The following is a 27,333-nucleotide window of genomic DNA, read 5'->3' as shown; positions in this document are numbered from 1 at the left end:
TCCTACAACAAAACAAAACAAAACACCACAGCAAAGATTTCCAACTGACAAGCTAAAAAAAAAAAAACAACAAAAAAAACCCCACAACACAAAAATAAGCCTCTTTCTTAAATGGGGGAAAAAAATCATATTTTAGATTTCTCACAAACTAAACAACTTTTGTCTGTATTTTAGTAGAAAAATCAAGATAGCGGTAACAAAAGCTTGTCTGCTTTTTTGACATGGTGGTATGTATGCCACATCAGCCCATTTTAAGCACTGTGCCTCTAGGAGTTTAAACCAAACGTATCATATTTCTGCCACTGAATATAAATGCTAAGGGTCAAAATCCCCCAAAATTTACCCAGCAAAACTATCATAAGTAGCAGTTTGCCCGCACAAGGCTTGAAGAATTGACATTTCCAAACTCTCAAATTCTGCTTTGCCCTGAGTTTACGTACGATTGCTTCTGTTGCACACCACAAAATCCTGTGTTCATGTGAAAAGACACTGAAAAGCAGAGACCGGTGGGACAGCAGCCCGCTTCCCCGTTGCACAACTTTTATATTCGTAATTCCTAGCAAGTTCTGTAAAGTGACTGACAGACACAGACTGCCAGGAAAAAAAAAAAATTCAACGTAGCTGAAATTGTGCTGGTTTAACGCTACAGCACAGAAGACAGCAGCGCTATATGCCAGCACAGCAGGAAAAACACTCAATTGCTTTTAATAGACAAGCATTTAGTGCAACTAGTATAATCTGCAGTGACATTTTCCCCAGTCTATTATGTAAGCCGAAAGCTAAACTTTTGCTTTTATAGGGTATATTGCCTATCTCCAACAGAGTGCCTTATCAGCTTTCTCTCCATTTTTAAGATATTTTAGTAGCAAAAGAGGGGGACTTATCAGATTCTTGAGATTCCTTCTAGAACTCCTGTTTTCTTCCGTTCTGTGTTTACGTTGCCACATAGACATCAATTCAGACAGGCTTCAATAGGAACTGTTATTTGTTTAGTTCGCATGGCTCATATTCTATGTCAAACAACCTCTCTGTTCTTCACAGAAAATAATGTAAAAGGTAAAGAAAAATCCAGGCAATGCCACAAAGAAAAGCTGGGATTTCAAAAATCAAGGATGGTCAATCCATTTTACCAGTGTCATTCCCTAACACCTCTTTTTCTAAACTTCAGGGGAAAAGTGAGAAAGCAAGGAAATGGGTAGAGACATCACCATTTTTATAACCCAGGCATCATACAGAACGTGAGAATATCTACCTTCGCGGCAGCAATTATCCTTGAAAAGATTTTCAAAATGGCATTCAGCAGCAGACTTAGAGAGATCAGGAACTGCCCACAGAAAGAGCAAAACAGATAATGACAGACCTGCTCTGGTAAAACACCAGTTTATAACTCCAAGATACTTAAATTAATAGTTAATCCTTTCCCAGTCTTTCTGTCCATCTACTGTTATTCAGCTCAGTGCTGCCACTGGGTGAAGCTGGGATCTTAATCCTAACCCTTTCAAGATAGCCAGCTCCGACAGACTGACTTGTTTTTCATGTATTTTGATAGACAAATAAAGCTCTCTAAGTGCCAACAAGTCTGCATATTTAGGATTCAGTACTCAAAGAAGCAAGTGATTAAAATCTAGTGATTTTGCAAGACAAGTTCATACGGGCTACAAATACAGCACATAGCATCAAAAGACCTCATCAGCCAGACATCTGAGTACCAGAAGGAGATGCAAGGCATAAAAGAAATCAAACCTTCAAAAACAACGTACCAAATTGATTAGGCAACACTAGAAGAATGAGTCTTACAGGAGACACTTTATTGTGTATATATGCCAAACATGTTTATGATTTCTCTTAAAAGACCTATCTTGCATTATATCCTGATAGTAACAGATAGTTTGTGTCACGCCTGCCTTCCCACACTGCAGATCCCACAATAAACAACACTGCCTGCATTAGACAGAATGTCCCTTCCAGGTATGTATCACCACCTTAAAGGGTACCAACAATGTCTGATGCTTTCAGAGCCAGATCACAAGCAGAAATCTCTGACTTTCCCAGTCTGAGGCATATACCATAGAAGCACAGACGGTGCTGCAGAGCTTGCCGGACTACCTACAGCTGCAAGAGAGCTGCCGACCACTCGACCAGCTCTGCAGACCGGGATGCAGCCCGGAAATCTCCCTCTCTCTGGAAGAACTGCACGTTTGCTGAACCGTGCCACTGATGCTACCGCGTGCGTCTGATGGAAAGCCTCCTCTGCGCGAAGCCTTCTGGCAGGAGCACTGAGGTGGATGCAAGGCAGCGGCAGCCGCAGTGCTAGCTCACCGAGCAGCCCGGGGTGGCTCACCCAGGCGGTACTGATGCCCTGCTCTCCCCGACACAAAACCCTCCCGCAGACAGAGCAGAGCACGTGAGCGCACCTGGGAGCTCCCCAACGACAGGATCGGAAGACAGTTTGGAAAAGTATGACATGAGGAGGCCAGAAATCCATGAAACAGCTAATAAACTCACTCAGAAACCTCATGATGCTCACGCGGGAAGCAGTGACCGGAATTTCAAATATAAAATATACCATCTACCCTATACCACTGTCTTGCTCTGTCTTCCATTGAGATTTCGTACAGGGGCTGAGAAGACTGCCTATGCCCACCGGCTGGAGAGGACTGCGAAATCGGCAACGGCCCATGCTCTGCCCTTTTGCAGAAAATAGATGCTGAATGAGACAGGCAATGGGAAAAAACAACCTTAAGCTGTTTCAGCGCAAAGGGAATTTTTTCCTCGTTACAGCACAAAAAACACAGGCAGGCTGTATTTCCATTTAGTTTTCTTTGAGTTTGCTTTCTTCTTTTATTTCAGGCAGGTCTCAAGCTAGTAAGGCTGAGAGCAATCTCATATTTACCTGGCAGACCCCAGCTGTGGGTAAGGTCTTCACATCCTGGTAGGGCTACTAATATTTTTCCCTCTAATTATTTTTGCCCAGTTTTCTATTCTCCAGTTCAAAAAGCAAGGAAGATTTTCAAACACTTAAGAGGGATGCCTCCTCCTAAAAAGAATTATTCAGAAAAACTGTAATTCAGAATTAATAAAGCCTCAGGTCTTTTCTACAGCGGTGTTCTGAGTCCCAGAAGCAGGGGGGAGTTTTTCATTTATCAGGCAGCAGAAAGGGAAGGGCTTTCTATCAGGTGATTTTGAAATTCTTGGTCAAAGGTTAACTTGGTTTTTAACTTCAAAGTACAGAAAATCTTGGAGGCTGAAAGAATACAGGGGTAAGGGCTGCCCTGAAAGTAAAACTTCGGAGGGATGTTACCAACCTGAAACAGTCGATGAAGGCACATAAAGCTGCCTCCCGTACTACACCTTTCCTCACTCTTGGTTTTCACAGACAGATCCTAAGAAGTAAAAAGGCAAAGTCCGTTTTGGAAAGTTTAAAATATAATCAGATTTTCTGGCTGGCAGCACCACAGAAGGAAAGGCAGTTTCACTAATTAAGATCTGAACTTCTGCTTCAAATTCAGGCTTTCATGATGGTACTAGGTACTTAAAAATATGGTACTCATTCATTGCAGGGTGCAGCACCCGCAGGGCAGTGAGTAATGGTTTTACTCTTGCTTCAGTACTGGCAGCAGCATGTTGGACTGGAAAATGAACCTCTATTTCCTATCTATTTTTATAATCAGTTTATCTATCATCTGCTTAATTCTTACCCCCATATGCACGATAGAAACAAAACATTTAAGTCTCAGGACTATGCTGAAACACATTCACAACGCTGCCATTGACTCAGACAGCTAACCGGCGACACTGGCTTGTAACTGAGGACAGCACTTGGCCCCAAACAGTACATCTGTAGTCTATATGAAAAATTCCTGAGCTAAATCTTTTCATTTCTTTTATAAATAGGAGACAAACGAGAGAATCATCACTTAGTCAGCCAGGGAATGATTCAAAGTCTAAACCTAGAATATCGTTTTAAGGAAAGTAACTGGTAATAGACACAAAATATATTTCTTCCTCATAAGAGAAATAGGACAGGATTAAATTATTTTATGCCTTTTTTTTGCTTTCATTAATTGAAAAAGTATAAAATACCAACCAAACATAGTAGTAAGATATCAGATACAAAATAGAAATCTGTAGTATTATATGCCCAAGTATATTTTCCTGCAGCCCTGAAGTCATGCATGTTATTGAGTTCTGGTTTATTTGCAAGCTTTCCTGCTTCTCTAAATACAAACATTATTTTTTGTAATTTGTAACCAGCTCTATATTATGAGGTGATATTAGCCGTGGGGGTGACAGCTGGCAGGAGCTTTTGAATCGAAGGGTCTCTCTGATACACATGAAGCTCTGTATTAGCTCTCACAAGATGCACTGTTTACTAAAGATGATTACCCATGAGTAAATAATGAGTCATGATATCCTTAAAAAAGCAAACACACAGAGTTAAAGAATAATTTCTAACATGGGTAAATAGACAGCACTGAAAATTGAATCACTTACGTGCATTCTTCCCTAATAAAGTGTTAAAAATTAGAAAAGCTATAGAAAATAGCCATAATTAGATAAAAATGTGTTGGAAGATCTTGGAAAGACTGTCCCTCTTTTCATATGTCTGTAAAGCACCATTTACGGACATACAAACAGGTAAATGCAATCTTAAATATATGCAGGAACAAATGGAAGAGGGGTTTTTATTTGGATGACACAACACAAACACGCCATGGTAATTTTGTCATTCCTGATGGGTTACTGTACTACACTTCCAAACAATGCAGATCATTGAAACGCTACGTATTGGCAATCAGGCAGGAAAGCAGTACTGCAAATCTAACACTGTAATTATAACATGCAGGTAAACTGCTCATTTTTACTCTGTGTTAGCAGACAACTTCCTAGCACTTTAAGAATTTACTGCTGGGGAATTCAACTCCAGACAATCACTGACTGTGCTGAAATACTCTCCCCTTCATTATTGCTACTTCCATATGCATCTTACTTCTAATGCTACCTTATACGCTTCTAAGTTCACTGTTAGGCTCCAGAAGTTCCTCTGGGGAGTATGAAGGGAGAATGAAGATTATGAAAAATATGCTTATATCATGTCCATTCAAAGCACCATTTGTCTGTAAGGACTTTGCCTACAACAGTCTGCTCCCAGCCGTTCTGCACAGCCTCCCAGACACCTGTGAAGCTCATCAGCAGTTTCAAAAGAGAAATTAAATGGAAACTAGCGATCCTTGTAACATCTCAGCAGCTGAGAGTGGTGGCTCTGGAGTGACAGCAAGAGTTAAAGACCATGAACATACTCTACTGTAACTGCACCTTTTCATATAACCTTCTGAAATGTTCGCTTGTAAGGACTAAAGCAGAACAACCTGGACTCTAAAAAAAAAAAAAAATTAAAAAAAAATATTTAAGGACAATCAAATTTGAGGACAATAAGGAATTATGTGAAGATAGGAAAAACCATGCACTTAACCTGCTTTCTTTGTGAACACTGCTGTGTTAGAAAAAGATCTAGATTGGAAGTTGAAGTGGATGTTGTCCAAATGTTAGGACTAAGGCTCTTTACTTGACATGCTACATTCTAAAATTAAGGAAGCCAGGATATATTTTAAAATTTCATGAGGATGAAATAGTTACATCACATTTCTTTGGGAAGTTGGGAAGAGCACTGAAGTTTTACCATGACACCTCTGTTCAAGGCTGGGTACGGCCACCACGTTTTGGGGAGCAACTAGGGGAACATATACCAAACCTGGTAGTTCTGACATGGAGACAGGGGTGCTTTTTCCCCTTTCTTCCCTGTGTCTTTCTCCTAGCATATTGGTCTTGAAATGTAATCTCTCGTGCTTTGACCAGTCTACAACCTCCACATAGTTATTCACAGTTCAGGCTTTTTCAGATTATGTGACTTTAAATCACAAGTTTCTAAAAAATTGTCTTAACATTTTAAATAGCATTTTTTAGAGAAGAACCAGACAGCTAGTGAGATGGCCAACCACACAACCTGTCCTACAAGTTTCTTAAATTACAGACACTTACACTTCTGAATCAGGGTCACATGTGCAGGTAACCTGCAATTCTACAAGGTACTCCTCATTTTTTGGCTGGCTGATGATTGTCAAGATCACTGAAAAGGCACTGAGTAGCTTCAGCTGCCAATGACTGTAATAGAAAAGATGGCACTTCTTCCCCAAGAATCCTCAAAACTTAACACGCTACCGTAAAGAAAAGGAAAAGGAAGAGAAGGTGAGTGCAATCGGAACACTTCAACTAGAATAAAGACCCCTTTAGGGCACTTTAACTGCCAGTCTGAAGCTTAAAGGGAAAATGAAATAAAATCTAAAATGTCACACAGCGCTTACAAGATTATATACGCTTACGTTAGGCAAATACAACAGAATCCTGGTTTTACTGTATTTTGCTTTATATTATTGCGAATGTTTAAGAAAAAATATTACTCTAAAAATAGGAAATACTTAAATGTGAGTATTTTCCTTTTTTCTTTTCATGATGTAAATGCTCCATATTCTCAATGTTGTTATACTAGAGTTAAATTAGGTCAAAGGCATTATTTAGTGTTCAAAACCAGAACATGTCACAGCTATCAAAAATGATCATACAAGAGGGGACTTCAGTAGCTGCCTGTCCCTCATCCTACCAAATTTGTATCATTCCATATCATACTGCTGCTGGTGCTTCACACAACTTAGATTCCTACTGATTGCTTCCAAGGGGATAACACCATCACACACAGACCAAAGTCTTAGATCCATCCCTTCCAACAAGTGATCCCTTTGTTAAAGTTAAAAAAAAACACTTTCACTTTTTACAGTTACCCTTTACAACTCCTTTCAGACAATTCAGACACACGTCCTCAATATACGTACGCAGACACCTCGCAGTCTTTGCTAATGTCATTTTCCTTTCACTCCCTCTATTATTTTTCCAACTCCTCCCTGAACTCTCTTCTGCCTAATCTCTTCTGGTTAGAAGAAATAATAAATAACGAGGGGTACACAAAAGGGAACACAGTGTTCTAGGACTGGTCCTGTGTGAGCCATAGGAAAAGGGTACAAAGCTGAGAAGAGCTGGGATTGCTGCAGAGTGACGTCATGACCCCTGTTTACAGCCATAAATTATATCAGCAAAGTGACAGTGTTCTGCATGACCCTGTATTGCTTAATTTTTTCTCTCTTTTTTTATTATTACTGCGCCTGTCTTTGCTTTACCAATTCTAGTTACTTCCTCCAATTTGATAACGGTCTAACCAAACACGTATTTCTCCTACACGTCCAAGCAGAAGACTCAATTTTACTGTCAACACAGCCAGATCAAAGCAGCTAACCTGTTATGGAAACATCAAGGCCAACACCCTAATAATGTCCCAATTTCTTATGTTAACCAAAGCAATAAAATTATTCTTAATTAACAATGGGTAATTCAGCAGAAACATAACTTGAAGACTAGTGTTGACAGAAAATGAAATTTATTGACTCAAAAATATAATGCATTTACTACCAGAAATTCAGCTACTGATCTAAAAAATGTTCAAAAGATACAAAAATATGTGCTATGCTGCACATCCAGAGATAACAAAAGAGTATAGTATTTTAATTCTGGAGGTTTTGTTATATTTGTTGAATAACACAACATTGATTAGAAGACATTAGCTTGGATTAAAAAGGGAAGAGCATTAATCGCTTTAAATATTAATAACACTGGCTAACTGACATATAAAGGTATAAGGACTCCTATACTGAATTTTCACAAACTTTTGCCAAGTTTTTCATACAGATATCAGTAAACAAGAAAAGCAACAAAATTCACCAATGAGATTCCGCATTACATCAGAAAAAAAATGTCATATAGCAAAAGTCTGAAGAAAAACAAACAAGAGCACGGTATAAGTTTAATCCCTAAATCTAGATATTAGGCTTGACATATACAGATGCAGATGGCCGGGTATACTGATTCCAAATTTAGTACTGGAGATAAAATTATTTCTTTCTTAAAAACACACTGTAAGCATATCATTTTCCTCATAAAACTGTTGAACTTTGGAAAATATTAAGCTTGTACCACCTACCTTTATGCCTGCCTTTCTCATTTCTCAGGCAGTAGTAACCACTGAAGCCAATCTCAGCTCTACTTACACTAAGTCTCATTTTGGAGTCCTGACCCCCGATTTCAAACATTGCAGGAAGATGTGTATTTATTAAGAATACACAATGTTGAATGAATTTAAAAAATCATTGTTGGGATCGTAACTTTTTTTTCCTAACATACATATCACTTCTGGGCACTATTCAAGGTCATAATCTGCCTTTGATACTCAACAAGACTTTTTCACATGGAAATGAGACAGTAATTCCACCCCTTTGATATTATTAAAAACATAGCTCGTTCCCTACTAGGAGCATTAGTGAAGAAAACACATCCTAAGTAAATTAACAGTAACGTATCACAAAGACTGCTGGCATCTGCTGGCTATATCCTAGTAGCTCAGATGTGCCATTCTGATATTGTATATAAAAGGAGTAACACCAGACATCCTTTTTTCTGACTCAATTAAAAAACATCCATCCAAAAATACAAAAAGCATGCAACAGCCATGAATCCCCAAAGATTATCCTCAATACAGATCAGCTCAGCAAAAGTAAGCGTTTAAACTCTAACTTCTGATCTGCCCATCTGCTTTCCCCACTTAGCCCTGCTCTCCAGATGGGAAAACAGGTGAGGTCTTGAATTACTCATATGTCGCTCTGTAGTTTTGCCCACACCCTTCTTCCTGTTACGCCATCACCCGAGTGTTGTGAAATTCGGATCTCCTAGCAGAGATTGCAGCTCTTAACCTTCACACAGCAACAGGTAAAGCTTAGTCCTATTCTATTCCATGCCTTGCAACATCTGCCAAGGTGAATCTCTCAAATTCTTCCTGTGTACTGCTCTTTCTGGGTTTAAATACTTTTTCTCTTAAAGAAGCAAAAAATGGTATTTAGGTTTTCACAATCCTAATTTGCAAGTTGTTTCAAGCTCTTTTAGATTAGATTACTTTCCAAAGCAAACACAGTAATACTATACTACTCTCATTTCCCAAACACGGACTGGCTTACAACTGTGCAGGGCACACAATGCATTTGCTTCTCAGCTGACCATGTTCACAAATGGCTTTCACTGACTTCAGGAGATCTTTGCAAAAGTACAAGATGTTCCACTCATCCAAAGCTATTTAAAGGAGCAAGACCTAAAGAAATATTGACAAGATCAGGCATGATGTATCAGGAAACCCTTAGCAACAAAACATAAAAAAAAAATTCAGACTGTACATTTGATCTTGTAGATCTGGACTCGTGAGTGGTAAAGGTCTGCCTTTAAATATCTTTCTTGCACCATCAATTCATTAATTCAGCTGCAGACTTATGATCATCAAAATGGACTACAGCTATATCTACACAGACACGTTTTGAAGAGACTGAGCTCAAGTTATAACTTGGCTTGGAGCTGAACACCACAAAGGGGAGTCTCAACTTTCTGTCTTGTTGCACATTATGCTTGCCTGGACAGCGAGCAATATCCTGTCAGCAATCCACTTCCCCTTTGCCTTCTATCTCCAAGGTAAATTGCTGACAAGCCTTCCCGCTAGTCCTCCTAAGTTGAGGAAATAAAATATGTAAAAAATATTGAGAAATAGAAAGCTTTTAGAAAAAAGGCAGCCTGCAGTGTTGTTGCAAAACACGGGTTAAACTGATGTGAACTTATGTTATGGGCATGAATTTTCAGCTGCCCTTTGTGGGTGAGCTCGAGCTACGAGCAGAGGTAAGGAGATGTCTGGTACTTGCCTTGGCTGCCAGCCAGCGCCCAGGCTGGTCCCCACAGGGCTGCCCCATGAGTAGGTGTAGCAGTAACGGGAGAGGGAAGATTGTCTGCTTGAGTTCACATTTTGAGGCTGCAATTCCACCACTTTCTTGCTTTCAGAACTTGGGTTTCTTGCTGGAGAGACACGGAACCCAAGAAAGAGATCTCTGGAAAAACTCTGGGAGCCAAACGGGGCAGCAAAGGTCACAGGAGAGGAGAGGGCAAGGGTTCATAGAGTAGTTTGCTTATGTAAATTTGGCTTTTTACGCTTACATTCCTATGAGCAAAGTATGATCAGAAAATGACGCCTGAACAGCAGCCAAGTCCTGGCTACTTTTTATGCCCATATGATTCTTTCTATGGCATCAAAGGCAATGATCCTGAGCAGTGGCCCCTTATGTGCAAAGGTGAGAGCACGAATTCGGGTTCTAAGTTTTAAGTAAATTCACAACTTCGATGTGTGCATGGAAAATGCATTTAGGGCACTTTTTAAAGTTACAGAGCAGCTTAAGTTGTTTGCGTAGACAGAAGTAGTGAGATTTGGTCTCTGTTATTTTGGTATGAATTCATAATATTTTTATTGACTCCCCTGAATTTATTATGGGCAAGCCTGACAGGCCAACTTAATTTTGAAGTGTGCTCTACACTTCCCATTAAATGAATCTATCTTAAATTATTTTTTACTTCACTCATCTCTAACCAAGTGAACTACAGTTCCCCTATCAGACTGCCCACCTCAAGATGAACTTTTTCAGAAAGTTTCCATCACAGAATGGCTGGGGCTGGAAGGCACCTCTGGAGACTGTCTAGTCTACCCCCCTGCTCAAGCAGGGTCATTGGAGCAGGTTGCCCAGGACCACGTTCATCTTAGTTTTTAATATCTCCAAGGGTGGAGATGCCACAACCTCTCTGGGCAACCTGTGCTGGCGTTCAACGAGTCAAAACGATCTTGCTATTTCTGCAGAAGTAGCCAAAGGAAGTGGGGTTTTTTTTCCTATATGCAAAATTTTAGACTTTTTTTTCTTTCAACTATTGAGTTCTCCTATTCCTTGAAGCAGAACCTGTAATTTGGCAAGCAAGGTGCTTATGACAAGAATTAATCCTGCTGTCCCTGTGAAAATCTAGTCGGAAAGGGAAAATGGGGGAGAGGGGCTTGCCTAAGTTTATCTGTGCTCCACAAAAATTTTTATAGTATTTGGAAAAAAAACTTGTTTCATTCAGATTCTTGAATCTACCAGCTATCAGGTATTTCAGAAGATCTGAAGACATGTGAAAACAGAAGGAAGCACACTATATATACATACATTTCTCCATATACATAGCTCCACGCCAGGAAACAGGCACTGTAAAGAAGCCAGTCCAGAGCCTGAAGGCCAGAGGTATGGTCCTGGCTGCGGAAACAAGTGCGGCCAGGTCTGCCCTCTCCCCCAGGAGAGCCCAGTGAGCCTACAGAAGTTCAGCCCCTTGGCAGCCAGCTGTCCACGGTGCCTGCCCCTTGCCCCTCGGACTGCAGTCCGGCAAACCCAGATGGACTGGGGCAAAGGAGGAGAGGCCAAGGGAGAGCAGCTGCCTGGCACATCAACCCTTGGTCCGGGGCCGTTTGGGGAAAGCCCGCTTATCCCTCCCTTCCAGTCATCAGACCAGAACCATGAGCTGGATGGGCTGGCAAGGCTCTGTCCACTCCACGTCCTCTGGTTTGGAGCTATGAAAGCCCCTCACCAACAGATGCCAAGAAAAGAACCCCCAAAGCCTGGCTGCTGGGCACTAACCCCTTCTGTCTCTCACGAAGAAGGCAAAAGAAGGGCTTGATAATGAAGGATTTATTATTATTATTTATTATTAGGGGGGAAAATGCTGAAACACTCCACAACCACAGCTGACAGGTTCGATCATAACCAGGTTTGACCATCAACAGTGAACACTGACAACACTCAAGAGCTGTGCCGCAAAAGAAGGGCTGAAGGCAAACACCTGTAGGCCCATGTGAGAAACAGGTAATGTGCCCTGAAGAGAAAGTAAGGCAGAGGAGGGAAGGAGATGGAAGCGGCAGAGGAAAGGAAGCACCTTAGCCTGGCTGTCCTACACCAAAGCAAGCCGTCTTACCCACGTCACTGCAGGTAGGACGGGGAGACCAGGAGGGCTAGCTCAGGGAACAGCTCTATAGAGAGGGTACGGCCAGAGCCCACCCTCCCTCGGGAATCAGGGAATCCAGCACTTCCCTGCCCCAGGCCACACCATTCCCACCCATGCCTAACCTGCTAGCAGAGAAAGCACTTCTACCTTCGCAAAACTGAAGAGTGTTTTGATCCGAGGCCTCTTGAAGAGATCACAGTAGAAGATCCTTCTGCCTCACAAAACACACTCCCACCATCCACCGACTGGAAAAGCATGGCCAGAACGGCCACAAGCACATTCCCTGCATCCTACTGGGAGAGTGACAGTGGGTGAGGTTCATCTTCCCTGGGCAGAGGATGAAAGCAAAAGGGCTTCCCAGGAGGCCTGACTATCAGACCAGTCTCTAGGTTCTCCCAGAGTTCAATGGAAATGAAGACAGCTGCCATCAAGACAACATCCTGTGCAGCAGCCTACTTGGCAAGAAAGAAGGCTTCACGCATTTCAGAGGCTATCACCATTTTCGCCAAAGTCTCACAGCACGTGCCAGTGGTCACATACATACACAGCAGAACTGCCAAGTGGGGGGGCAAGGGAGGGAGATGCCAAAAGGCAGTGGGACTGGGGACACCCCCCCCAAAGAACCCAACATTCAGTAATGCAGAAAGATGAGAAGACAAAAGCATAGGGTCTGGTCAACACAACGGCAAGCAGGACTCTTGTCATTGACTTATCCCTTTTGGTGGCAAGAAGACCCTGTCAGAGGGAACCAGGCAGCAGACAACTCCAAGGACAGTGCAACCCACAGCAGGAGTGTGGCAGCTGCCTTCAACATCTGCCAGATTCAGCAACCAGGGCAACTGACAGGACATCCGATGGGGCAATGAGGTTGAGGATGCCATCTCCATGCATAGGACTCTTCAAGGAAAGAAAATGTATGTAGCACCCCTGTCCTATTTCTAGCAAAGGAGAAAAGTGTGAAGTATCTGAGGCAGGGGACTTTGGGGTGCAAAAAAAAAAAAAAAAGAGCTGAACAGTTTACAACAGTTGAATGCTAAGTTGGATAATCAGGTTTGATCCCTTCATGGGATCAAAGTGATGTTCAACTCAAAATCCACAATAACCAGGAACAAATTACTGTTACATGTGTACAGTTTCCAGGCAGGGACCACATGCTCCTCATATTCTATGTAACCAACAGCATTCCGTGGGATCAGATGTTCAGAAGTCTCATAGTTTCAAATAAAGTTAATAGGAGCCATAGTTTTCAAACACGACTATTACTACATAATGCTATGCACCCTGAAAAGTGAAGCAGTACCACCCAAGGACTCTAAGCCTTAGTTTATCTGCATATACTCAAACATATCCAAATTAAGGCTGCATAATCAACCTTAATTCTGGTATTTCTTTTCCTTAGCGCTTAACATTATAACCTTAATAATCAAACAACTTATGCAGTTAAACAGTTGATTAAAGTCCTCTAGCCCAACTAAACTGGTTTATTCTAGTCACATAGAGCACTTCAGTAAACCAAATCACTTCAGTAGGTCACATCAGTGAAACAGGTACAACATAAAATATATGCAGTTCAATGCTGCATAGGAACTACCCTGTATTCCAGATATAATTTTCTCTGTAGAAATAAAATTATACTTTAATATTTAATGGAAGTAATTATTTTGCTTTAAAAATGAAATTTGTCACAAGTATTTTATAGGATAATACTCTTTTAATGCATATGGGCATGTATATTCTGGATTTACACGGATACAACTCTGTACAGAATCTTCCCCTGTTTATCTACCTGGATAATGTGTTTCACCTTATCTTTTTTAGGATAATAAAAGCAATATGGAAAGTAAGATACCTAACTTAAAAAAGAAGGCTCAAGATAAACCCTTCCATTTCCTGAAGCCATGAACGAAGTTATTCTAAGCCTTATACAGAAATGCTACAGCTCCTAATTACACTTTGAAGCACCTAGCACACAAACACACCCCGTTTTTTAAAAAGATGTTTGAAATATTAAAAAAAAAAGGCAAGCCAGGGATAAGTTAATAAACCATGGAAATAAAATTATTTTAATGTAAAGCTAGAAAACAGACGGTATGATGTCACATGAAGGCAATCCTACCTGTCAAGAGTTGCAAGGAAGTAGGCACATGAACCAGGAATGATAAGATTGTGCTAAAGGCCAGAGGAAAACAACAATGCTAAAGAAGAAACATCTTCAATTTTTTACTGCTCATTCTTTCTATAGGTAGGAAACCAAGAAGCAGCAGCACTCCATAGCTGCTGAAGTGCAGCTGGGCTGGAGCACATGGCAAGTAGACGGCATAGCTGAGTCGAGGGAAAGAACTCAAAGTCATGGGTGGGAGGTGCGGAGTTAACAGCATACTAAAGGAGGCCAAGGTCCAAGACTAAGGCGGTGGAAGAAAGACGTGAAGGTCTGCAAATCCATGAAACATGAGAAAGGAAAAAGCCCAGAGTTCAAGAACATTGTACAGATGTAGATAATGAGAGCAAACATGACACATGACTCACAGAAGCCAACTTGCAATGGTGATGAAAGCAGCTGTTCTTACCCACAGTATATTTTTCTTGTGAATGTTTTAAAAATGGTTCATCCATATGCGTGTCACTAAGCTATCAGTTACTAAGCAATTGTCCAATGATCCAACTACTTATGTAGCTGAAAAGTACTTTTACTTTTCTTCCGAGAGCTCCTTTATTTTCCCACGCTACAGCTGTTCCAAAGCACATCCTACAGTCAAGCAACGTTGTTGCTGTACCTGTGGATTACAGTTCATTCTTACCAACTCCCATGAAGTAATCCAGAAGGCATTCAAACATCAGTGTTAGAACAGCAAAAATATAGAGCAGAATTAATAATCTTCTAGCCAAGATAGAAATGTATGCATTGTGTATGCATACATAAGCAATTTGGTACTACATGCACCAACTTCACTCCTTCCTCATCCAGCAAAGGAAAGACATTTTGACTTTAAATTCACTTGAAGAGACATTGATCTTCTTGCCCTGTTTTCTACCTTACTATTTGGCAGCTTGATAATCAGTCCTTTTATTTCTTCCAATGGAAAACAGAACCCTAACTTATTGGGTTAGGTTCACCAGAGGACACAAAACAGCTCTGTAATCTAGAATGATCACACTGCTTTCATGAGTATAATCTAATTATAACATAAGAGTATTTGCCATTTTAGTTCATCAGTAAAAATTATTACAATTCTGTATATTTAAGACACCTGAGGACATAGAGTAGTTTTTTTTAAACTGCAGTTTATTCCTTTATTCAAAGGCTAATTTATTGGCTTAAGTTTCACAGGACCACTAATTTCTAATAAGCTACAATAGGTCAGAGTAAAATGATACTTTTTATGACCAAAAGCATTCAGAATTGAATACACAATTTAATTTTTGTATTTCAAAAAGGCATTTTATTTGCTTACAATTTCATCCTGTCTAGTTGCAGGCTGTTACATGCACTTAGGCAGTGTGACCATAAACTGAAAAGGTTAACAACAGAACCAACTTTTCCAACCAACCTTTTTACTTGCATTGTCCCCCTACCATAACCATGTTTAAAGTAAAGTAGTTGTGATGAGTAATGGAAATTATCTCGTTCACGTGTTGTGAATTAAATGAGAGAAACAACTTATGCAAGATTCAATTACTTTATTCAAAATGTCCTCTTGGACCACATACGACCGATGAAATAACAGAGAATTGAAGAAATACAATTCTTTAATCTTTACATAGAAATTAAGTTTATTTATAGTCTGCCCTTGATTTTCATAACAAAGGTTCTCATAATACATGCATTTCTTGTTTAGTTATCCCTGTAAAATATGTAAAAACCTAGCTCATCCCTGAGAAGACAGAGTATTTCTCCACCGTACAATGACAAGTTTAAAAAGCATCAAAAGCAGTACTGCCACACTAATGGCCACGTGAATTATCCTACTGACTTCTTTGACAGGTTAAATTAACCCAAGCAAACCCCTGGGGACTAACATACCTATACTGCATTTTCCAGTACAGACCTCCTCAACCTCTCAGAGGCCTTACTTCAGCGAAGGAGATAAAAGAAGGAGAGTACCTTCGTGACTTAGCAGAATTCTGCTGTCCTAAACCTGAAGAGCTACTGACCGGAATTTATTTATTTATTTGAATGCAGACATACAGGAGAGAATCTAGGACTGCAGACGTAGCCATTTCTGAAATGTGGAAGGGAGGGAACAAAGACGAACTGTGGAAATATTAAGAAAATCCTTCCTGATCCATCCTCTGACCCTGTCTGACAGAAAATTCACAAATTTAGATCCTGACCATACTCTCTAGAAACCCATGGCATGGATGTGCTGCCTCGTTCCCTGCAGGCAGGTGGACAGTGCCCCAGCAGTATCTCCTCCCTTCCTCCAGACGCCAGATTTGCACGTGCTTTGGAAATCCAGCAGGCGAAAGGACAAGACAGAGGAAATACGCAGCTCTGCATCGCTACCCTGCATCCCGCAGTACAGCTCTGCCTTCTGCCATGACAGCCATCTCCTATTAAAGAGCAAATTAGTTTGGCTGGAAGAATTAGCACTTCCCAAGTCGTAGAAGGAAGTCCAAGACACAAGGGCTCACAGAAATCGTGCTACTTTCCTTCTCATGCCTTCCCTCATCTCAGGCTATTTACCTGAGCTTCTTTCATATGCATGCCTCTTTTGCCTTCTTCAACTTTTAGTAATAAGCAAAACCCAAATCAGTAAACCAGAATATGATGGAGGAGAGATAATGAGCTCCAGAATTTCCTTTTCCAAGGAGCCAAAATTCCTGGTCTCACCCTTCCGGTAGCAAATGAGATTCTTGCTGGAGGATGTCCTGCCTCAAATCAGGTGGGTTTTTTGAGGTTTCATCTCTTGATTCCCTTCCAAATAGAATCAAATTTCAAGACAGGCTACACTAGACAATAAACTCTGACAAACTTCCATGATTTAAGTTTAGTAATCCTTCTCCTCCCTACTTTTCTCTTGGCTGGGTTTTTACATATAGCCAAGAGGAAAAATCCTGCTTATCATCAACAACAGGGAAGCCAGGAGAGGATATATGCCTACCACAGGTATGTGTTATTCTGCAAGCTTCTTTATGGAACACCAGTATCTGTTATCACTAACAACTTCCCCCCTTCACCTTTTAAAAAAAAAAAAAAAAAAAAGGCAGCAAACAACCACATACTGAACAAGGGAAGTACAATATGCACATCAGAGAAAGCATGCCTTACGACTTCAGATATCCCACTACTGTAAACTCTTTGAAAAATACCTGAAGAAACCTGTCTGCAGGGTAAGCAGCCTTCAGCAAAAGCAGATTCACTTTTTCCAAAATCCCCCATTTTGGGGGGAATTTGGAAAAAGCATACATGTTGTCCTCACATAACAGGAAATTATCAAATAATGAAATTAATGCTGCAGCATATAAAAGAGTGGACAAAAACACCACCATCACTTTCTGCTCAGCAAAAGAACATTCCCACACAGGAGAAGGAGACAGCACAATAAATCTGACTTTACATAATGACTTGGATATGCAAAGAATTTCAAAAGCACTGAACAATTTGGAGTAGCCATGATGTGCTCAACACTAGCTCATACAAGACTCGATCCAAAACCACTAAAAATCAATGGGAGATTTTCCATCGACTCTAACAGACTTTGGTTTGAGCCCTTTCAGCTCTGAACATCAGAGTCCGCACAGTTAAAAGCCGATGCAAACCACAGCTAAATCCTCCCTCTTCCAACACGGAGCCATAGGATGTTTAAATTTCCTCGGGACCATCCAGCAGCAGCAGCGCCCTCGGTTTCACAACTGGTAGGTCAGGACTAGATTATTCCATCATTAGCAAGTAACAATGGAACACACCAGCTCATCCAAAGGTCACCAATTCAAATAAACTGAAGGAAGGCTGAGATTAATTTAAGGGTCCCAGGACTAATATGAAGGGTGATTTTGAGCCAGTTAGTAGAAAAGGAAAAAAAAAAAAAGTCTCACGAGGAAGGAAGTAGGCATATCCAGTTTCACAAAACTTTTGTTGTTATTGTGCCTTAAACAGCTGTTCTATGAGAAAATTAAGAGCTATACTTTCCAGTGACTTAGTCCAGCTTCTTCACTTTAGAAAAGGCTATACATTTAAATAGTTGTATTATTTACAGTCCAAAGTAAGGGGGAGAACTCCCTTAGGCAAATACTGCTAACTAATGCAATTGCATTGATTATGATAAAGTCTCTTGAAAAGTACCTTTTTACTACAAAAATTTCTTATAAAGAACAAACTCTTTGCTCTGTTTTTTTTTTTTTTTTCCTCAAATGTTTATGCAGAAGTTGGAGCTGGGAAAACAGGAACCAGAAAATCTAGTAAATTGTCTCAACACACAAGTAGTACTGAACTATAAAAGGAAAACAAATCATTTTATAAAGAGATCCACCGTCTATCAATTATGCAAACATATATTTACGACAGACTAAGTTTTGTAAATAAAAGCTAAATGTATTACTGTAACTAGCAGATGGCTCAGTTTGAATGTAAGAATTTTGTGTTAAGTTAAAATAATAAAAGGAACATGCGTGTACTGTCAAAAAAAAGTCTAATTCGCCCTCCTGAGTCAGAGCTGGTATCTATTACAGCTTTTTTAACCTGTGTTTCTCCTTCCACCGCCTGGATCACAGGCGTGCACACAAGGGTCCTGGGGACCAGGGATCTACCGGGCTCCTGTCACTCACCAGAACAGGTGCGATCGTTTCTACCGGCAAATGGCTTCTAAAAGCTGACAATTTTCCCTTTTCCTTTCTACTCACACGCTGCCTGATCAATCCACCCACAGCAGCTTTCAAGCCTTCCTCTTCTATATTTAGTTAACAATTAACACGTTTGGCTTTTTTTAACTTCACGGATTTCTGTTGTTGTTGTTGTTGCTTTAGAAAGTCAAATAAAACTTCAATGGATAAACTCTTAACGGGGAAATACCACCTATGCTGCGAACATAAATAAATAAGGAAACGCCGGCAGACACGCACACCGCCGGCTCCCCCGCCGCCTCCCCGGCACCGCCGACCCCCGCGGTGGTGAATACCGGCGGGTGCCGCGGCTCCCTTCCCTTCCCTTCCCTTTCCCTCCCCTCCCCTCCTCTCCCCGCCGGGCCGGGCCGCCGCTCGCCCCCCGCCGCCCCCGGATGCTGCGGGCGGGCGGGCGGCCGGCGCCCCGACGGATCTCTCGCCCCGACAGCGTTTGCGCGCCGCTGCCGCCGCTCTCCCCGCCGGTGACGGCTAAATATAGTGAGCGGCCGGGGAGCGCGGCGTGCCTCCCCCGCGGCACCCCGGGACGGGGGAACGGCCACGACGGGGGGCAGCGCGGCGTGCCCCAGCGGCGCCCAGGGACGCCAACCTGCGGAGCCGGCACCCCCTGCCCGCCGCCGGAGCGCCCGCCCACGCCTGCGGCCGGGGCGCGCTGCCCCCCCCGCCCCGCCGAGCGGGAGCCCGAGTGACTTACCGGCGGAGCGGAGCGGAGCGGCCCGCCTGCCCCGCGCCCCTCGCCGCCCGCCCGGGCGCGGTGCCTCTCGCCGCGTCCCTCCCGCCAGCCGCCGTCTGGCTGCGGACGTGACCTGGATTCCCCCCGCCTGCGCCGCCGCCGCCGCCGCCTCCCGCGGGGCCGCGCACACGCCGCGCTGCGCCCCCCGGCCCCGCCCGCCCCGCCGCCGCCGCCGCCGCCGCTCACCTCCGGCCGCGGCGACCCGCCTCGCCTCGCCTCGCCTCCGCGCCTCCTGGCCGCCCCGAGCGACGCGCGGCGGAGCGGAGCGCAGCGTTACGCAACGCGCCCCGCGGCCCCTCCGCGCCGCGGAGAGGGTCGCCGGGAGGCGGGCGCGGGGCGGAGGGAAACCGCGGCGGAGCCGGAGCCGGAGCCGAAACCGCCCCCGGCGGCCACTTGTAGCGCCGCTGGGGCTGGCGCCCGCAGGCGGCCGGGATCCCCCCGGCTGCGCCGCGGCAGGGCGGGCGGTGCCCGGCCAGGGCGGGCCCCGGGGCCCCGCCGAGTCACCCCTTCAAGGGCCCGGGCGGCGGGGAGCGGGGCCGGGGCTGCGGGCTGCGGTGGGAGCCGCCGCCGGGGCTGCGGGGGGACCCGCGGCGCTTTTCTGCCACGGAAAGGAAAATCCCGCGGCGGTAACGCCGCAACGCGCGGCCGTGGATCGCCCTGACAGAGGGGCACGGGCATGGGCAGGAGAGGAGGAGGAGGAGGAGGAGGAGGAGGAGGACGACTCCCCCGTGGTCAGAGGCTGAAGGCAGCGGCCTCCGTTAGCAACTTCGCCGCAGGCACAGAGGCTGTGCCTCAGCCTCTGGAAGCCGGCACCCAGGCCAGCCGCGGCTTTGCACAAACACACAGTCAAAGGGCTTTTTGATTGCACCTTCTGCATCCCGCCGGGCTGTCCCGGCTGTTTACCGACCCGTGCCTTTCCCAGGTAGGCTTTGACAGGCATGCCATGCCATGCCATGCCACGCCGCGAGGCCTCCATCACAGGGGTGCAGGCAGCCCCGGTGGGCGCAGGCGTCTGGAGGTCCCATTTCTGCAGGGATGCCCAGCGGGGGCTCCCCCCTTGCCCCCACATCTCTGGGTTTGGGGAACCAGCCCAGCCCTGGGGCTGGGCGTGAGGGCGGGTGGGCAGCCCCCGGCCCTACAGACAGCCGACCCATGCAGGGGAGTCAGCAGGGATGAGGTGGGCTGTAAGCAGCACGCCTGCTCTGACAGGAAAGGGAAGGCTGACGGGCCTCCGGCCTACAAAACTGGGGGAAATTGAGTCTCAGAAACGCCATTGCTGTGCCTCAGCCCAGCACAAATGCTGCTTCTTGCTGATAGCAAGGCCAGCAGTTCTGGGAGGCTGTACGTTCCCTGGCCCTCAGTCACGCTCAGAAGGATGTGCTAGGAAAAGGATGACAGTGCATCCCTACCACCCATCTCTAATTCATGAGGCAGGGAACGCAAGGAAGGAGAAGTACCCAGAGCCTCATTAACAGCTATCAGCTTGAGCAAGTAAGATGGCGTCTGAGGTAAGAGGCGTGAAAGCAATAGCTACTTGAAAGAATAAGATCGGTTTGTTTTTCCTTAAGGAATTACAGGAATATTAAACCCTTCTTGCAGTTATAAATCATTTAATGCAAATCATTTAATCCAAACAGAATTTTTACAGGCTCATGAGGCTCACTCATTTTGCCAAGAGTGAGTCATGTACAAATAAAATGAAACCAACAAAGAAAAGAGCTCTCATACCATGTGTATGTGGGTGATCCTTTGAAAAACTTGTAATTATTTTTTTAACTCTACCACAGCCAGGAAGACAGGTTTGTGAAGCAAGAGTGAGCCTTGATAACTGAGCTGTAGCCCATCGACATGTAGTTTTTCCTTCACCCAGAAAGTAACATAACAGGAACTTTGTCAGGCCGACAACAGCAACGGCGTGACTAAGGTATCAGCAGCCCCTCAAAGGCCGTGGTTTCAAACCGAGTTGCGTACTGACACACTTAAGAAAGCAAAAGACTTTTCAAAAAAATGAAAATAATGTTAAGTGATTAATACTTAGTAAAAGAATGCAGTAGGCAGTTAATCCCTCACTTACGGGTTAGTTAAGGACATGAATTAAACTTCATTCTTCACTCCCCATGTCATAAATATGTGCTGCTAAACACAGAGCACAGCATGAGCCAGCGGGGTGGTGATGCACTGCTCTGACATGACTAAAATGCAGGGACACAAAGTCATGTGACGGTGAGAATGGGAGCCTTAAAATGTGTCATCAACCTCATCGTATGAAACCGATCCCTAATGCCATTCACTGATGGCAACGGCAAATATTTGTGGATACTAGAGACGTATGGCTTTGTAGTATTTTCTGATGCCCGCTCCCCGCAACGGACAAAGCATCATTCAGATGAGATACGCCAGAGTATCTCAAAGTGCTCCTCTAGCCACTTGCTTTGCGTTTTAACATGAAGACAGATGCTCCTGGGTCCTCAGGCAAACAGTCTCCCCTCCACCTGCTTGGCCAGAAGATGATACTGCATATGGACTGGAAGTCCCCCATGTGCAGGACAGAAGCGGGGAAGGAATGGGAGGGAACTCAACAGCAGTTTGGTAACAAGTCAAGGGGTTGGACTTAGGGCAATATAGCTGCCCAGGTCCAGTGTGTGGTGTGGACGCCAGTGGAGCAGGGAGCCCCAGATTTAGGCAATCCAGGACCCTAAGCCCTCTGTGACTTTTTAACTATCAATGGCCCCCGCCAGTGCCTGAACTGCCAGTCCCGCCTGGCAGAAAGAGAGGTCCTCTTGTTCCCTTCAGGAGTTTGAGGGAGTATCTGCTTGCCTTGTCGCTACCAGGGATGCGCTGTGTCTACCATGCATTCACATAAATGCTTTTCTTACACAGAGACCATGGGACGGGGGTTCAGTACAAGTGCAGGGCGTGTAGAAGAGCTTCTGAAATCCTGCACTATCTGTGCTGCCTGACCTGGAGCAGGCACTAAAGAGGGAGGGAGGAGTGGAGGGAGGGAGCACATAGCTTGCACAGCCAGGAAAGTAATGACAACATTTTCCTCCTCCCCGAGAACAGAAGTTCAGGACATCTACAGGCATAAGCTCGCACTGCATCAGTTACCCACAGGCCATGACTTTGTTCACAAATACAGGAGTCAGAAACTTCCTTCAATTAAAAAGCAACCTAACACTGACCTCATCAAATAACCGAGAGCTGCACCAGGAGCGCACAGGATGTAATCCAGCTCTGAGACGAGCTGGAAGAGAATCTGCACGTCTTTTAGGGCATAAGGCTCTTGTCAATGAAACGTTTTTTTCTTTCGCATTTTAACACAAAGACCTAACTTGGTACCTTGGTGGATTTCAGGTTTTTATCCCTTACTGCTCTCAATTTACTTTTCCTCCTAAGTATTTTTTGTCTGGCTTTCATACTTTGGGGATGGGCAGGCAGGGAAGAACTTTAGTTCAGCTAGGCTTTCTAATTGTAATGGACATCTTGCATCTGCCATCAACTGGCAGATTTCCTTGTTACTGGTTCTTTTGATTGTTTTTCCTAAGGATCCTTGATTTTAAAATGGTTGCTTGGCAAATCAGTTCAGATACAAAAGACTTTGTGTTTTTCTCAGAAGTATTACACACCTTATCTGTTCTTTTTTGAGGAGGGGTGTTACTAATTTGTTTATACACAAGCAGGCAGATAGCACGGGCAGTGAAACACCAGCTAAGGAAGGAGCTGAATCACTTGACCACCTAGCACATGTTATCTGGTGGACAGAGGAGCCCCTAATCACGTTCTGAAGGAAGGTCTTACGAAACATGCAGGTTTTCTTATTACTTGTAATTTCTCAGGTGTCTCATTTCCTCAGTCCTCTGAAATAGCATGTACTACAGTGCATGGGAAAATGGTGATTGAAGATGAAAACAGTTATGGTAAAGCAGCACAAAGTGTCAGTAGTTTAAGATCACTCTGGAGTCTGCTGATTAAATGAGAACCTCACCTTGCGGCAGAAAAGAGAATCCAAACCATTTTGGTTTAAAAACCTTACAAGGAATGTGGACATCAGGAAGCATACATGTTCCTTTTCATTTTTTAGACTACCGGTGGTGAGCCAGCACAGCAGGAAAGCATCCTGTGTGGGTCCCTCTTTAAACCACGGATAACCAGTGCTTATACACACAACAAAACTACCGGGTAGTATGTGAATACAATGACTTTAGATTAATTTCCATTTATTATTGATGATAGCTGAGGCCAATCATCTCTAAATGCCATGAAAGACTTCAAAACATTTTGGTGTTAATTGAAGGTATTCGGCCAACATCCTCTAGTCTTTGTCTGGGGCAAACATCCATTTCCTGTGAAAAATTGATACTAAACCACTAATACTATATACTGTTTAATTCTTTTCCTCTTCGATTTCCATTTTACCATACAGTGTAATATATGTCAGTTTCAAGATTTCTGGGGAACCAAAAATAACCTAACGTAATAATGCTTTGTTTTTGCACAGAGATCCAGTTCCATCCTGCCATCAGAATTCAAGGGGAACCACAGCGGATGTGTGAGAACAGAAGAGAAATGAATGAAAATCAAGACAAATAGGAAAGAAAAATAAATAACAAGAAGGAAAGCGAAAGAGAGAGAAACAAACCTAGAGACACAATCTAACCTCCAATGCACAGTTCATAGCAATTTTGGATCTTCCATGCAAAAACACAGCAGGGAATTTTTTTCAAGTTATGCAGGGATGCACATGGCACAGGTCATTAGTGCTTGGTGCACAAAACCAAAGGAACAAGGGCAAAAAAATCTGAACTGAAAGAAAAACAGCAAGATTATGTTATCACCAAAAAATATTTTTAAGAGCTGTGTCTCTAAATTGCAACACAAAGTATTGGAGAAAAGAGTCTTAGCCCTCCTACACTGACGCAGGCTTCTAGACTAAGTAGGAATTTGTGCATATTCTCCTTTTTATTGCAAAAGCTGTTTTACTAAAAAAGGCTATTTGGACTGTCATCAAAGGATGATGTGGAGGTTCAAGAAAGTTCAAAACAGACCAGACAATTTATGGTCGATAAGTCTATCAATGGCTAGTAAACATGATGATGCAATCCAGTGAAACCTCTGGCTCAGGAAATTCCCATAACCTCCGACTGCCAGAAGTTAGGAAATCCTACACTTGTCCTATTTCTTCCAGCCTTTCTGCAAGCATCCTCTACTCGTCAGAGTCAGTCAAAGACAACCAGGCTAGATGGGCTACTGGAGTAAATAAAACCAGTAGTTCATGCTTCTTATGCTCAAAAAAAATGATCAAGGCCATTCCTGTCATATTATGCTGCCACCCATGATGAAAATTTTTATGATCCAAATCGTGGCTCCAAATCTCATAAAAATTATAGTAGGCCTAGTGACTAGGCCTTTGAATTATGAAATTCAAAGTGAATTTCACAAAAATACACAGCAGAAGCAACTCCACATTAATAAATTAATATTAATGGCACAACTAGATGAGAAATGACAGGCTTCATTAGCTCAGAGCTGTAGCTTTTCCTTCATCCTGAATGGGATGCACAAAGGGTGAGATGGGCACACCAGTAAGGACAGCCCATCAGGCAAGAACAAATAGCATTTAACTGACCTGCAAAAAGTCTCTCGTTTAAAAGGGTGGGACAGCACCAAAGGCTTTGCACACAGTTCCCTTTCAGTGGTGGATAAGGGACATCTCTTTTGAGAAGAATTAAAGCAAGAGTGAATGCAGCTCTGACAGAAGGTAGAGTGGGAAGATGGCTAGAAGTCCTATTGAAACCAGATCTCTTGTCCCAAACCACTGCGGTTTCAGTTAAAAGATTAGGGTTTGGAAAGGCTCCTGCAGTTGGAATAATTATAACTGGGTTACTCTGAGGGAAAGCTAAAACCCACTGGGGAGAGGCTTGATTTTGGAGGCCTGACAGAAGCAACAGCTTTGCAAGCTCTCTCATTCCTAGTCTAAGAACATATGGAGCTCAACTACCAGGTGGGTGGGTGTATTAATTGAGGGAACGTGCAGCTCGTCGTATTCTAAATCAACTTGTTCTTCATAAGTGAGCATTACTATGGAAAACATAGCAAGAAACATAGAGATGCTGGGAAACAACCTCCACCTCTAAGTAAAAATAACAAAAACTAGGAATTGAGATTCCACCTTTCTACTAAGCTCAGGACAGAACGTAGAAGCCTGCTCCAGGTATCTCTTCTCTGGAGAAGATGAGGACATCTCGTTTCAGTAAAGCAAAACATGTAAAATAATACACTATCATCTTTCCATTCATTCTCCATCTCTTGCTTTAGCAGTATTTTGCTCAGCTTTATTTTAACAGGCCTAAAACATGGAGTGAATGAGATCACTTTACCATCTTCATCCTGAATCCAATCATAGTTGGATTTCTGGAATAATTCAGAGAGATGCACAGAGTTTTCACTTAAGTATTTTGGTTCCTAAGTTCTCTTCAAAGGTATGGAAGAGAAATATTACCATGGTGCTAGCGGAAATGCTAGAATGGTATAGCACTATAATTCTATTATTTTAGAATGGCTGTTGCCATTTTTTGCTCCAAGTGTAGCACTTGGTGTAGTATGTATACCTGCTCAGCGTAATATGTAGCGCTGGTACAGTTCCAACAGTGATATTTCAGTAAATGCCAATTTAAACACGATTTGCCTGACATACAAGAGGAAAGCGTCTTCTGAGTGTGATTATGGGCTTCATGTTGCGATACTTATGCTAATAGTGTCTGAAAAAAGAAGCAGTTCCTTCCCCTAGAAAACCTGATCTGCCAGGAATCCCAGAAGATGCTTTGGAGGCCAGCTTGAAAAATCCCTCTGTAGGACCTGCCAAGTTTAGTCAAAACTCTGGCTTTTCAAGTGACCTCACCCAGTATAAACGTGCTGTAGCAGAGTGGCAGTGTTACCCAGCGTGCATAAATCTTTGCAAAGGGAAGTACTTCAGTAAAAGCTCTTGCTTGACTTCTAAAGAGTAAGTATAGCAAGTCATAGCACTCAGCAGTGCTATACTTTTTATAGTTACCTGGTCAGCCAAAACCCAGTAACGTGAAAATTAAAAATCTAATTATGACCGGAATGCAATGACAAGTATTATGGAAACACCTACAGATCCTACCTGGTGCACTCAGACCCATGGCTATGAACTCCTAGAACAAATTAGAAACTGGCGCTACCATAATAGCTGGGTATCTTGTTTCTTTAGGATACACCTGAATGAGCAAAACATGAACAAACAAGCAATGGATGAGACAGACAACTAGCTAATTCCAACATGCAGGAACCTCCTGCTTGTTAACTTATCCACTCTAGTCAGCCCTCTGACTATAGAAAAAACTGTCCACCAAATCTATATTCATGTACCAGGACAATAAACAAATTAGAAATGCACAAAGACAGGCTGAACAGCTCGCACGTTGTTTTAAAATTATCTTTATAAAAATAAGAACTTGGGGAGAAGCTGGGGATGATTAGAAGCTGATGATGGCATACACTGCCTACTTTTTCTCCCTTCATTTCTTTCAATTCACTAGGTCTTCAGACACATCAAGAGCAGTTACTTGTTCTTTCTAAAGACTTTTTAGAAAGCTGGCAGTTACACTTCTAGCACAATGAAGAGGAAATAAATCTTTGAAGAAATCTTACCTGTTGAAACCACTTTCTAATGGTCTAATGATTTTTTAAAAACAACAACTTGAATTTTGCCCAAAATGTCATTACAAAACAGAATGAAAGTGCTTCTCCACCCT

The 27,333-nt window shown here is 43.2% G+C and overlaps 1 protein-coding gene across 8 annotated transcripts in view; it reads right to left on the bottom strand.

Annotated features, from left to right (window-relative positions):
- The window catches only part of THRB (thyroid hormone receptor beta), a 169,081-nt gene extending 149,105 nt beyond the window's left edge, over positions 1-19,976 (bottom strand). For 4 of the 8 annotated variants that reach the window (XM_072853974.1, XM_072853976.1, XM_072853971.1 and 1 more), the window contains exon 1: positions 19,745-19,976. The gene's annotated coding sequence lies outside the window, so the exon portion shown is untranslated. Of the gene's footprint in view, positions 1-19,519; positions 19,646-19,744 lie in introns of those variants that run through there. The other 4 variants (XM_072853975.1, XM_072853972.1, XM_072853973.1 and 1 more) reach the window with 2 other exon arrangements.
- Between the last annotated feature and the right edge of the window lie 7,357 nt (positions 19,977-27,333).

The sequence above is a fragment of the Ciconia boyciana genome, chromosome 2 (genome assembly GCF_034638445.1).
Source record: "Ciconia boyciana chromosome 2, ASM3463844v1, whole genome shotgun sequence".
In the NCBI taxonomy this organism is placed as follows: Eukaryota; Metazoa; Chordata; class Aves; order Ciconiiformes; family Ciconiidae; genus Ciconia; species Ciconia boyciana.
This window is presented reverse-complemented; position numbering and strand designations above follow the sequence as displayed.